Source organism: Lycorma delicatula, chromosome 4 (assembly GCF_047948215.1).
Source record: "Lycorma delicatula isolate Av1 chromosome 4, ASM4794821v1, whole genome shotgun sequence".
Lineage (NCBI taxonomy): Eukaryota > Metazoa > Arthropoda > Insecta > Hemiptera > Fulgoridae > Lycorma > Lycorma delicatula.
The window spans coordinates 101,092,969-101,106,971 of NC_134458.1; the positions used below are offsets into that span (position 1 = coordinate 101,092,969).

At 37.4% G+C, this 14,003-nt stretch overlaps 1 protein-coding gene across 2 annotated transcripts in view; it reads right to left on the reverse strand.

Moving 5' to 3' along the window:
* The window catches only part of LOC142323701 (putative RNA-binding protein 19), a 60,679-nt gene that overhangs the window by 1,659 nt on the left and 45,017 nt on the right, over positions 1 to 14,003 (reverse strand). The window lies entirely within an intron of this gene.

A 14,003-nucleotide genomic window follows, 5' to 3' on the forward strand; every position in this document is an offset into this window, starting at 1 on the left:
GTATGTATGGAACATTCTAATGTATGTATGTATGTAAAAAACCTTTTGAGTAGGGGAAGTTTCTAAAAAAATACTTGTTTGATTATCTAGTTAATAGTTTCTGAAACGTTTTTTTTTAAATTGCAGCAACTTTTTCAATGAATCCTGTAAACACAAAAATTAAGGATACTTAATGAGGGTTACCTCTGTAATCAGCAATTTCTAACCTCAAGGCTGAAATATTATTGCAACATTTGAATAACACTCAATGAAACACTTTCAGGCAAATAACACTCAATGAAACACTTTCAGGCAAAATAAATATGTTGATGGGAACAAACTCTTGTAAAGTTCACAAAGTCAACTTCATGACTTTGTGAACTTTATTTCATGGATGAACACAACTCACTTAACTTACAGTGATCTCACAGTGTCCAAACTAAATAATAGCATACTTTTAAAATATGATCGTGAAAACCCATTTCTACTGGTACATCCATCCACAATAATCTAATCAACCCTCTCATACAAACATGCAGCTTTCTCATGTTCAATTATCAATCATCAATCTTATCAACTGACAAACACAGTACAACAAAATATTTATTGTGGAGATATAATATGCTATGTAAGTTACAAAACCCACATAGTGACAGAAAATACATAATTGACAACTTTTAAGGAAAGTAGTAGTTTTTAAAACTACTAACAAATACACATTATAATTAAAATGCAGCCACCCATGAATATACAAATTAAATTAACAACAAACTGCTGTAAATAGCAAATACAAAGTCATTAATTACACCATTAAAGTTTTTAATATTAAATTAATTTCTTTCTCAACACACATACAACTTGAGAATACACAAAGATCAACTTGATTAACTTGCTAAAGAAGCTTCCTAACTTTTCTAAGATTGATCTTATTGACAATGCAGTGAAAGAAACTGAATTAATTTTAAAAAGATCTGCGAGAATAAATTCCACTTATTTAAAAGAGAGTTTTTAATCAATTTTAAGTGTTTATTAATATTTTATTATTGAATATAACAATATCATGATGAACTTTTGGCTTATAAGGTTTTCCTGTTAACTGATCAAGTTAACAAATTAGGTTTTCATTCCTTGATCAACCAAATGAATCACATTCACATAACTTATTTATTTAAATAACAAGTATTATAATTTTATTTTTTTGTAGAATAAAAGCCATTTAAAATTTCTTTTTTTTTACAATATACATTACTTTTTAAAAATTATTACACTAAAGTGCTGCTCATTTTTGGATACACATTCATAAGTCAATGCTGAAAATTTTGTATAATGCAGCACAATGTTTTCTCTGGGATGCGATTTCCTCAATCTGTGTTTTTCGCTGGGCAAGCTTTGGTGTACCACAACAACATTCTTCATTTGTCCTCATAAAATGAAGTCGCAGACTGGAAAGGTCTGGAGACCAGGGCAGCCAAGCAATGTTAGCAATCCTTAAAATTATGCGATCCCCAAACAATTGTCTCACTGCTGCCTAGACTGTCAGGCAGCCTGGGCTCTGTCCTGTTGAAACCAGGTTTGCTGAAGGTCAAGATTTGGAAGAGAATGCAGCTGGAGCAAAACATGTCTCAACAACAGATGTCACAGTGACAGAAGAGCCCCCTTCATCTTAAAAGAAGCAAGAGCCTATCACCCCACATCATGAAACTGCAAACCATACAGTAAGTTTAGCACTGTGTAACAGACACAGTGAAGCTGAGTAGGGTTTGTTTGTGCCTAGTGCGGAAGTTCTGCTTATTCATGTATCCACTTCATTTTACATCCAAATATTTTCAATAAAGTAGCATTCTCACTGATGTTAGACAACAGTTTTTCACAAAATTGCAGACACAATAAAAAATTGTTAGGTTTCAGTTCTTAGACAACTGGAATTTTGTAAAGATAAAATTTCAGGTTATGGAGAATCATTTGTGCACTCCAAAGTCTGAGCTCCAATGATGAGGCCTCCTTACCACTACAGCTTTCACGGCATAAATGTTTTCTGACGTATGTACAGACAATACATGCCCACTAGGTTTTTTCAAAGCTGAACCAATCTCTTCAAAGTTACAAGCCCAAGTTTGTTTGCATGTGAAGAAGGAACTTGATCACAGGGTGGGATCTCATAGTGTCACTGAGACACTCTTTGTGCACACTCACAATGTCGGTAAAATGCCCTTACAGCAACCACATGCTTTACACCATTTCACTGTTCCATCACAATTAAATATTCGTTTCTGCTCTACAGTTTAACATCTTTCTCCCATTTATGGTACACCTACAGGGCTGCCAACATCAAATTCAAAATTTCCTGTTTCTCTACGCCACCCTGTATAAAAAAATCTGGAAATTTTGGATTTGGTGTTGCACAAAGAGTGTTTCAGTGACACTATGAGATCCCACCCTGCGATCAAGTCCCTTCTTCACACACAAACAAACTTGGGCTTGTAACTTTGAAGAGACTGGTTTGGCTTTGAAAAAATCTAGTGGGCATGTATTGTCTGTACATGCACCAGAAAACACTGATGCTGTGAAAGCTGTACTGGTAAGGAGGCCTCATCATTCGGTGCGTTTAAAGAGTACTCCATAACCTGAAGTTTTATTGAATGGCGTAGAGCATGCAGTTATTGTAAGAGTGTTTTACTGACTTGGTGACAGTGTGACAGCTGAACAAAGAGTGTTTCGGCAGCACTACGAGATCCAGCCTCACAGACAAGTTCCTTCTTCACATATGCAATCAAAACTTAGGTTCATAACTTTGAAGAAACTGATTCGTCTTTGAGAAAAAAACCTAATGGGTGTGTATTGTCTGTAAGTACACCAGACAACATTAAAGCTGCAGTGGTAAGGAAAAAACTTTTTTCTGATACGTTTGGTGCAGAAAAAAAGAGTACTCCATAACCTGAAATTTTATTCTTACAAGATTCAAATTGTCCAAGAACTGAAACCTAACGATTGTGTACTGCATCTGCAGTTTTGTGAAACACATTTATGTGAAATCAGTAAGAATGCTTCTTTATTGAAAATCTTTGGATATCAGATTAAGCTGATGTTCACTTAAAAGATACGTGAATAAACAGTGTTACTAGGAACAAACAAACCCTGCTCAGCTTCACCAGCGTTCATTACACAGTGCTAAACTTACTTTATTGTGTGCAGTTTCTTGATTTGGGGTGATAGGCCCTTACTTCTTTGAAGATGAAGGGGACTCTGTGATGTCTTAACAGTATGTCAACAAGCTAAAGATATTTTTTGCTGCTAGGCTGCATTCTCTTCCAAATCTTGATCTTCAGCAAACCTGGTTTCAACAGTACAGAGCGACCTCACACATTGCCTGACAGTCTATGGCAGCAGTGAGACATTTAATTGGAGATCACATAATTTCAAGGACTGCCAACATCGCTTGGCCATCCCAGTTTCCAGACCTTTCAGTCTGTGACTTTTTTTTGTGCCAGGCTAGACCAAGAAATTTGCGTAAAACATAGATCAAAGAGAAAATCACCAACATTCTAGAGAAAACGTTGCACCACACTACACAAAATTTTCAGAATCGACTTACTAGATTATTTAAAAGTTTTCCCATTTCTCTGTGCTACCCCATATATACAAGTAGCACAGTTCAGGGGCAGGGGTAGCGACTGTGTACGTATATATATATATATGTATATATACATTTATATTATGAAATTCTATCATGAAGTTCTGCCAGGACTTTCATAACCTAATCTACTTGTGAAAATATAGAAACATTTTCAAACAAACATATGTCCTAAAATTCTTCATTTGCAGGTTATGGCTAGTGAAAGATTTAGCTTGGATTTCAGGACCCTGGTGAATGAGGTTGTACTGAAATTTTTAGGACATTAATTAAGGGGCAGAATTAGTAATTTCTTATGGTTTTTGACCTGAAAAGTTGAATAAAATAGATCCCAGAATCTTATCTGCAGTAGATATCTGGGGTGAAAACTATTAAATTGGGGTAAAAAACCCCTTTTTTTATGGTTGACTTACAATAACTTCTTGTAACAGAACTTCATTCTGAACAAAGTTGAATAAAACAAATGTTAATTTAAAAACAGTAAATAAAAACCAAATTCTTTTTTGGTACTGTGAAAAATTTGGAAAAAAGAATTTACTGTTAAAATTTGCTGGAAATTACACAACAATTTAAAAATAAATAAATAAAACTTACTTGGATAATACTTTTTTTACAGAAATACAGTAAATTTTTTTTTTCTTAAATTTTGACGGGCATCGACTACTAAAGTCATTAGCCCTCGTCACGTTCTTAGAAAGAAATTAGTATCACCATCAGGATCGTCATATGTAAGGGTGTAAAGGGCCCTTACATTTTATTTAAAAGCACAAACTACACAGAACATTAAAACACAAATAACAAAGACAAGCACAACACTTACAGGGTGTAAAGGGCCCCGATATTAAAATTTGAGATAAGGTTCTCAAAAAACCATGAAATTAAAAATACAAGTTATCAATACCATTATCTTCTTCTACCTGTCTCGATTATTTGTTAATTTTAGCACCCTTGGGGCGACCAGAACCGCCGTTAAGCAGAATCAGTCGTGCCAGGATGCCGTGGCAGTTGACTCTCCATATAAACAGGCTACAGGCATGCCCACCCATAGCCTCGCGCCCTCAGTCCACCCTTGAGGGTCCCCCATGCCATCATTGGACACACACCCCGACTCACTGCTCTTGAATGCAGATAAGCCAGGGTGGCCTAGGCAAGAGGGCACCTCCCGTCACTATACATGCCACGCTTCGAGACTCCCATATACGGATGAAACTACCTCTTAGAGACTCTTTTACACAGCTTTAAAATTTCCATTTTTATAGACTTTTAAGAAGTCCACTGGCGTGTAAATATGCAACTATTTTTCTTTCATTTCCATTAGCTAAATCAGCAGTAATATAATTTCTTAGACAGAACCTCTTTCTGAGGTCCTCATATATTGTACACTCTTCTATTAGATGCTTAATTGTGTGTTTTATTGCAAACACCGCACATTGGTCTCTCATCGCCGGTTAACAAATATGAATTTGTTAATCGCGTGTGACCGATTCTAAGTCTGGTCACAGCTACTTGTTCTCGGCGAGTCAACTTACGTCGCTTTTCCATTTATATGGAGAAGTTTTTACAGAGTTTAATTTTGTATTTAAACTCCTCCATTCAGTATTCCACTTGTTTATTACTACGTTAGTTAGACAATTTTTAACATCTGCCACTCTTACAGGAAATGCATCCAAATCATCGCAGACTGTTGCCTTTCTGGCTGCTTCGTCTGCGCTCTCATTACCTGTAATACCAGCATGCCCTGGAGTCCATACAAATATGCATCGCTGTCCTTGTTGATTTAAAACGTATAAAATGGACAGGATGTTTAAAATTAAGACATCCTTAATGTTTTTGTTCCGAATTGCAACAAGTGCACTTGGAGAGTCGGAACAAATTAGCACTCTCTCTTCGCAATAATGTTCTGTGAAGCGAAGAACTTGTTGAATGGCAGTAACTTCTGCCTTATAAACACTGGCCATATCTGGCAGTTTACAACAATGGGCTTCTCCATTTACATATATGGAGCATCCAACACCATGTTCAGTTTTAGAGCCATCAGTATAAATTCTGATATGTTCTTCATAGTTACTGATGGTGGCTAAAAATTCCTGTTGGATGATCACTGCTTGCTTCTTTTTTATTTCTCCCCGAGAGAGATCCAACCTTGTATTTACCACCGGCAAGAGCCATGGCGGTATTTCTCTCGTGGAAATTGCTAGTGTCTCAGGAATAGCAATTTCGTGTTTTCTTCTTAATTCGTGGTACCTAATTCCGGCTGGTCTGGAATAGGTAGCACGACGTTCGTATAATGCAGTCATAGAATGATTCGTAAAAAGTTTGTGATTTATATGGGCAGGAAAAGCCCATACGTTTGCTGCATATCTTAGTAAAAGGATCTGTCTTCTACAATCTGGTGGCATTATTCCGGCTTCGGACATTAGACTAGTCGCCGGACTTGTGCGAAAAGCGCCTGTCGCATATCTTATTCCGCTATTATGAATAACGTCTAACTTTCTTAGATGTGACTTCCTAGCGGATGAATATACAATGCATCCGTAGTCTAGTTTTGATTGAACCAATGCCTTACACAATCTCAATAATATCTTTTTATCTGAGCCCCAAATAATGTTCGATAAACATTTGATAATGTTTAGGGCTTTTTTGCATCAACACTCAAGTCCTGTATGTGTAATCCCCACGTAAGGGATTTATCCAATACTAATCCTAAAAATCTCACATTATACTTATATTGTATTGGATTATTGCCGATTGTCAATGTAGGACTTTGATGAGGAATTCTCTTCCTACAGAAGTGTACACAGCATGTTTTTTCTGGTGAAAATTGGAACCCATTATTCCTTGCAACTTCATTTAGAGCGTTAATTGCTCGTTGCAATTTGTATTTCACCATAGCAGTCTTGTTGCTGGCATACATAATTGCCAAATCATCAACATAGACGCTTTTGCTGATTTCTACTGGAATGGCTAATATCAATTTATTAATGGCGATCATAAACAAGGTACCGCTCAACGGCGCACCTTGTGGTATGCCATTTTCCAAGATTTTTACAGATGAATATTCATTGACACGTACTTGGAAAGTACGGTCATTGATATAGTTGCTCAGTAAGACTGGCAGATTGCCACGAATGCCCCATTCATGTATCTGGAGCAGTATACCATGATGCCAGGTCATATCGAAAGCCTTCTGATGATCAAAGAAGACTCGTGACACAATGTTTCCTTGTAATAAAGCTGTTATATATAATGTTCTCTAAGTTGATCATTTGATCGGTGGTAGAATGGTATTGTCGAAAACCTGCTTGATATGGTGATATCAGGTTTTCTTTTTCTGAAACCCAAACGAGTCGATTATTAATCATTTTTTACAGTATTTTTCCTATAGCGCACGTCAAGGAAATGGGACGATAGCTATTGGGATCTGTGAAATTTTTATTTTTCTTTGGTACTGGAACAACATGAGCTTTTTTCCACTGCTGCGGGTACATTCCATCCCGCCATATTTGATTATACAATTCTAATAATCTGCGTTTTGCAGTGGTATTCAGCTGCCTGATCATATTATAATGGATTTCATCCAGACCAGCAGCTGTGTTGCCTGCTTTCTCCAACGCTTTCATGAATTCTTCCATTTTAAATGGTACATTATATGAGTAATTATACTCAGTTCTGAAGTTTAGTAGACCTTCAAGTTCTTTTTTTGTCCGAAAATCTTCTTCGTAGTTGGCCTTTTCGAAGTGATTGGATAATAGCTCTGCAATTTCATTTGGAGTGTCTTTAAATTCATCTTCATCTTGAAGGCTAGCTATGGGAGAAACATTTTTACGCCCACAAATCACCTTCACTTTCCTCCAAACGTCTGATGCATTGGTGGTTCTGTTGATGGATGACACGTATTTCTGCCAGGATCGTTTCTTAGAATCTATCATGAGACGTTTTGCATACGCCCTGTATTTCTTAAAGGCAATAAGATTTTCTGTGGTAGGACGTTTCTTAAAGGCGTTATACGCTCTTTTCTTTCTTTTTATAGCTTCACTTATTTCATCGTTCCACCAAGGAAATGGTTTCTTCATAAGTTTCCCAGATGTTTTGGGAATGAATCTCGATGCCGACTCAAGTATTGCATTTGTTATAGCGTCGACATCGTCCTCGATAACTCCAGTTGTTTCAGGGAGTATCGTTCTAGCTGTGAAGCTCGTCCAATCTGCCTTTTCAAACAACCATCTCTTAGAGATGGGGTATATTTTTCTTGTAACATCAGTTATAATTTGCACCAGGAAATGATCGTTTCCATGCAAATCTTCTAAAACATGGAAGCTGTACCTCGGTGCTATCGATCCGCTTATGAGTGCAAGATCTATACAGAACGTCGATCCACCTCTGTCATTGAAAAAGGTTCCTGACCAGTCGTTTAAAAGAATAAGTTCAGAATTCATCAGGAACCTTTCCAATACTCTTCCACGGAGATCTACTCGATCCGATCCCCAAAGAGAATTATGAGCATTAAAATCACCCACCAGTAAGACAGGTGGGGGAAGCTCAGAAATTAATCGCGCCATCCTCCTTCCAATCAAAATACGGCAGGTATATGCTGCAAACTGTGATCTGAAGCGGACGCTTCATTCTAATGGCGACCGCTTGTAGATTTGTATTTAGATCAACAGCTTCGGTGGTAGCTCTGGTCGATGTTAGTATGGCTACTCCACCTCTAACTCTAACATTTGGCGGTTGATCTCGCCGAAATATATCATATCCTTTTAATTTAAAATTTTCATTTCGGCTGAAATGTGTTTCTTGCACACATATACAAATCGGGTTTACATCATGTACCGGAGCTCTGTTTGAAAAACATCCATTGATGTTCCATTGTACTATCGACTCGCTGATTTTAAATTAAATTATTGCCTGGGTTTTCCCTTCGGCCATCCTTTTTTACTTTTTTTCTCCATTCTGCGAACAGCCTCGTGTTCGTGGAGAACGTCGTCGCCCGTGTAGCTTCCGGTCTCCGAATCGGAGACCAACGAAGCCGCCGACGACGACGGACATGGGTCGGCGCCGATTGGGAAGCGACAACCAAGCCGACCCGCGACACGGGAGTAACACCGGTCACCGCCTGTGGAAGGGGGGACACTCGCCCCCCTGTGAAATTTTTTGTGGCCTCTGTGGCTTAGAGGCCATTTCAGTTACAGGAGGCTTGGGAGCCTCCATAACAGACTCTGTAGCTGTTACTTTCTTTTCATCAACTAGAATCTCACTAAGATGGACTTGGATTTCAGGTTTAACGTCCGTTTTCTTCTGTACTAGAGCAACTTTTTGTTTCTGAGATATGTCTTCAGGAGGCTGTACAATTATTCTTGGCTTAACAGCTTCTTTACTGCTGAAAGGCTTCATTTTATTTTCAATGATTCTTTCAATTAAGCCAGCCAAAGTAGGTGCAAGTTTGTTAATGATTACAATCTCATCAACAGCAACTGGAGCAGAAGCAGGAACAGCAGCCGCAGCCTGAGCATAGGTTGTTGTTGCTCTAGGTCTGCGGGCATTTACCAATCTTCTTTGCTTCGAAGTAGCTGACCTTTTGCAGGGTTTTAACTTCCTGCACAGCTACCTCGTCTTTGTAGACAGGACAATTCCTGGATCTACATGAATGCTGGTCTTTACAATTGATGCATGTAGGGGGCTCTTAGATGGCTCTCCCTCATGCACCTCATCCCCGCACACGCATATTTGCGGTCTCTCATATCTTACAACGGTATGGCCAAAACGTTGACATTTGAAGCATCCCATTGGCTGTAGGACAAATGCCCGCACATCCAATCGATGTATTCCCGCTCTAACTTTCTCCGGCAAAGTAGGCTGGTTAAATGTGAGAACATGAGATGCTGAAGGAAGGACCTCGCCATTCCTTCTCATGTTCAATCGGCGACACTCAATAGAGTGTCGCCGATACTCCTTGTGCTGCTAGTTCTTCAACAATTTCTTGCTCTGAACAGTTTAAGAGATCCCGACAGACCACAACACCCCTTGAGGTGTTGAGTGTACCATGGGGATCAACACGTACAGCCAATTCTCCTATTTTTTTCAGCCCGAGGATCTTCTGAGACTGTGTATCACTTACAGTCTCTACATAAAGTCCCATGAACGTTTTTCTGATTTCCTTAACAGGGCCTCCAGCACATTTATTTATTTCTCGAGCGATGAGGAAGGGACTCACCCTCGAGAAATTGCCGTCTTCCTTTGTAATTATTAAATATTTAGGCTTCGGAACGTTGCTCTTGAAGAAAGCTTTTTGCAAGCTTTTCCTAGCCTCAACTTCAATTTTCCTTGATTCCGCGCTCTTTCTCTGTTTTGCCTCAGGCAAAACAGCCGGTTCTAGACGAGGGTGTTTACGTGAACCCTCTGCCATGTTTGGTTGTTCAACTTGCATGTTCGAACGATCCCTTCTGTAGTAAGGCTAGCCGCCGGGGTACACCCCCACTCCAGAGCTACCAACCCTGGAGGTCCGTTCCGGTACTCCGGTGGAACCGGCATATGTCTTGGCAGAGAGCAGATGCACAGTCTCTGCACTGACTCCAGGCCCTTACACACAGAGGTTTTCAGGGCTCCCATGCCCCGAAAAACATGGGCACCTTAACTACATGCTTGCCATCGCGGGGAGCATGTGGATAGCGAAAGGCCTCCGTTACACCTGCAAATAACTTCGACCGTAACCGCCACATCGCCAGCTCTAATGGTGGTATGAATCCATGTCCTTAATCGTTAGAAAAAGTCGTACCTGCAGGTGACCGCGAAACCCAGTTCTTAAAATCGGCCTGTAGATGTAATTCGGCCAAAAATGAACATTATGAGAACAATACTCGGAGCCCCGTTAGCCAGCTATATGTAATGTACGTAAGTACAGCTGTTGCCGCCCTGGATGTGGAACGTAGAAGATGTGTTCCGGACGTGGGGATTACCTACCTCAGGGCAATAAATTATTTAAAAAATTATTTTTTTCAAACTTGATCAACATGCGCAATACTGAATTAGTGTTTAAATCATTCTGTAAAGTGCATTAAAATATATCAGGTGCTGTGAACTGTACTGTTGTTAACTAAGTTTTTCTGTGAAATTTACTTTGAACATGATCGGTTTGCCATTGAAGTAATGCTGTACTTATTTACAACACAGGAAATGTTGATATGCTGGTATTCAATTTGGGTGTGTGTAAGGGGTAATATTACAGCTGTTGCAATAAAATATGAAATAAGTTTTCCGAATCGCAGGATTTCAAAGACCCCAAAACAAATACAACTTTTTACAATCTTTGGGAAACAGGTTCAAACTAGTATTTGTACCAACTTCAAAAAATCTATCCAGCACAACGCTGTTATTGATGAAGTTATTATCAATGCAGTCCAAGTGTCGTCAGTACACAACATCTTTCTAAATGGTCGAAAATTCCCATTTGATGGTTTGGAGGACATTTAAACAAAAAAAGTTTTATCCTTATTATCCTTAACACCCAGTTCAACATCTACACCCAGGATACGATCCGCTTCGCTTGGAGTTCTGCAAATGGTAGAATACAAATCGACAATTCTCCTCCACGTATGTTTTGTTTACAGATGAGGTAAATTTCACTCAAAATGGTGTCAACAACTTACAAAATGAGCATACATGTTCAGAAGTAAATCCTCATCAGTGGAAGACAATTTTCAATACTGATTTAGCTACAATGTATGGTACAGCCTTCTTCACAATCATTTGTCTGGACATTCATATTACCTGGCTACTTAAATGCTGAGGTCTACTTGACTTTCTTCAAGAAAAATTGCCACAGCTGCTTGAAGATGTTCTACTACTGAAACACAAAGTTTACTTCTAGAATGATGGCATCCCACCCCACTTCTCTTGTGCCGTTTCCACCTACTTAAATCATCATTTCCCTGGAAAATGGTTCTACCATGGAGGTCCACATTCCTTGCCACCAAGATCGTCTGATCTAACTACTTTGAATTTTTTCACCTCATTTTGGAATGGATAAAAAATATTGTATACAAAACAAAATACATTCTTTTGAAGAATTAATTGTCCACATTATGAATGCGGCTGAGCAACTTAAGGGCAGCCCTGAAGAACTAAAGCGCAACAAAAGCGCTCATTTTTTAAACATTTATTATGAAGCTTTTCCATTATTTTCATGAGCAGAATAAGTTATAAATTCCCCAAGAGAATTTTATGATACACGTGTATGTGTGTGTGTGTATATATATATATATATATATATATATAATTATTATTAGAGATATTTTAATTGATTAAGAAAATATATATACGAAGTGTGTTCAAAAAGAAATGATAATTTTGAAATTTTACAAGTTGTATTAGTCTGATTCTCGGGAATTATTTTTTATTATTGTATTGGTAAACATGTCTGAAAAGTATCTATACATTTTTAGCAGTATTAGATGTTTAGTCTGTTGTCAGCTGTCAAAAGGATAACACACGTTTTGTTATGAATGGTGATTTTTTATTTGTATAAGCAATGGATCAGAGGATTTGTATTAAATTTTGTTATAAGAATGGAATAAAGTGTAGCAATGTTTTAAAAATGTTAAATATTGCTTTTGGTGAGTCTGCTATGAGTAAAACAAGAGTTTACGAGTGGTATAAGCATTTTCCGCCCCAGCACATCAACAACTGATGAAAATGTGGAAAAAGTGAACGAAATGAATATGAAAGATCACCGAATCACAAACAGAGAAGTCGCTGATGTTGGGATATAAATTGGCTCATGCCATGAAATTTTTTCAGATTTTTGGGTATAAAATGTGTGACAGTAAAATTTTTGAATTTCGAACAAAAACAGCAGCGAATGGAAGTTGCTCAGGAGTTGCTAAATGAACAATGATGCAGAACTACTGAATTGTGTCATAACAGGTGATGGCATTCTGTTTCACCAAGACCGAAAAATGCTCGACAAGTACGGTCGAATGTGAAGGTTATGCTCACCATGTTCTTTTATTTTAATGGCGTAGTGCATCATGAGTTCTTGCCACAAGGTCAAACAATCAATAAGGGGTATTATCTACAAGTTCAATACCATTTGCATGAAGCAATCTGAAAAATTGCACCATGATAATGCAACTGCCACACTTCATTACTTGTTTGTCAACTTCTAGCCAAAAACCACACTGTAATGATACCCCAGCCACCAGACATGGCCCCGTGTGACTTTTTTCTATTTCCAAAAATAGAGAGAACCTTACTTAAAGGGCTGTCGTTTTACAAGCACAGATGAGCTTAAAAGTGAATCGCTGAAAGAACTAAACACTATTCTAAAGATCAAGTTCCACAAGTGTTTCGGGGATTGGAAAAAGCGCTGCCATAAGTGTATAATATCTAATGGGGACTATTTATTTTGAAGGGGATAGCATTAACGTAGACAAATAGGTAAAATTCTTTAAAAAAAAAATTCTCGTTACTTTTTGAACATACCTCGTGTATGCATATATATATATATATATATATATATATATATATATATATATATACACACACACACACACACACACATACTATTTCATGTATTTTAATTATGAAAATTATCATTAAATAAAAAAAATATATAAAGTTTAGCACACTATTAACAAGTTGTTAACACTATAACAATTTTTGATATTACACGTAATTATATGCAAATTCAAAAATTTCTTTATAATCTAGAAGATTGAAACTGTTCAGAGCACTTAAGTTGATCTACATTCTGCTGCAAAAAAAAATCCTACATAGTGAATTTTTACCTTAAGTTTGGAAAGTGAAAAAGAGGTTAAACAAATCGGTTATGTGCTGTACTTCATTAAATTAATGTATCTATTTGAATCTACCTCAGATGCATAAAAGGAATTTTCTTTCTCAGATTTTCACTTCTAGATTTGGTTCATCAATTCACACATTTTCCAAACTAAAAAACTGATTGATAATGGAAGAAGAAAGAATTAATTTTTGATTTTCAAATCATGTGCAGAAGAAAAATTAGTTATAAAGCAAAAATATTTTTACTTAAGAAGTGAATATTGGACTTTTGATTTAACTTTCAATACTTTTAATGAGCAATCAAGGTGTAAATAGAGTTCAGCTCTTTATTTTCTTAGGTCTTAAATAAAAATGATACTTTCATAATCATTTTATAATATAAATTTATACAGTCGCCAAAATTAATGCAGCATTTGCTGAGCAATGATCAGAAAGAGAATCATGTTGACATCAGTCAAAACCTTCTTGACCGTGCCAATACAATGACCTTTAAAAAACAGCAGGAGATAAGACTTAGGTTTATGGTTACAATGTAGAAATCAAGATCTAATTGTCATAATGGGTGGGAAAAGGATCACCCTGTTAAAAAAAGGCCTGT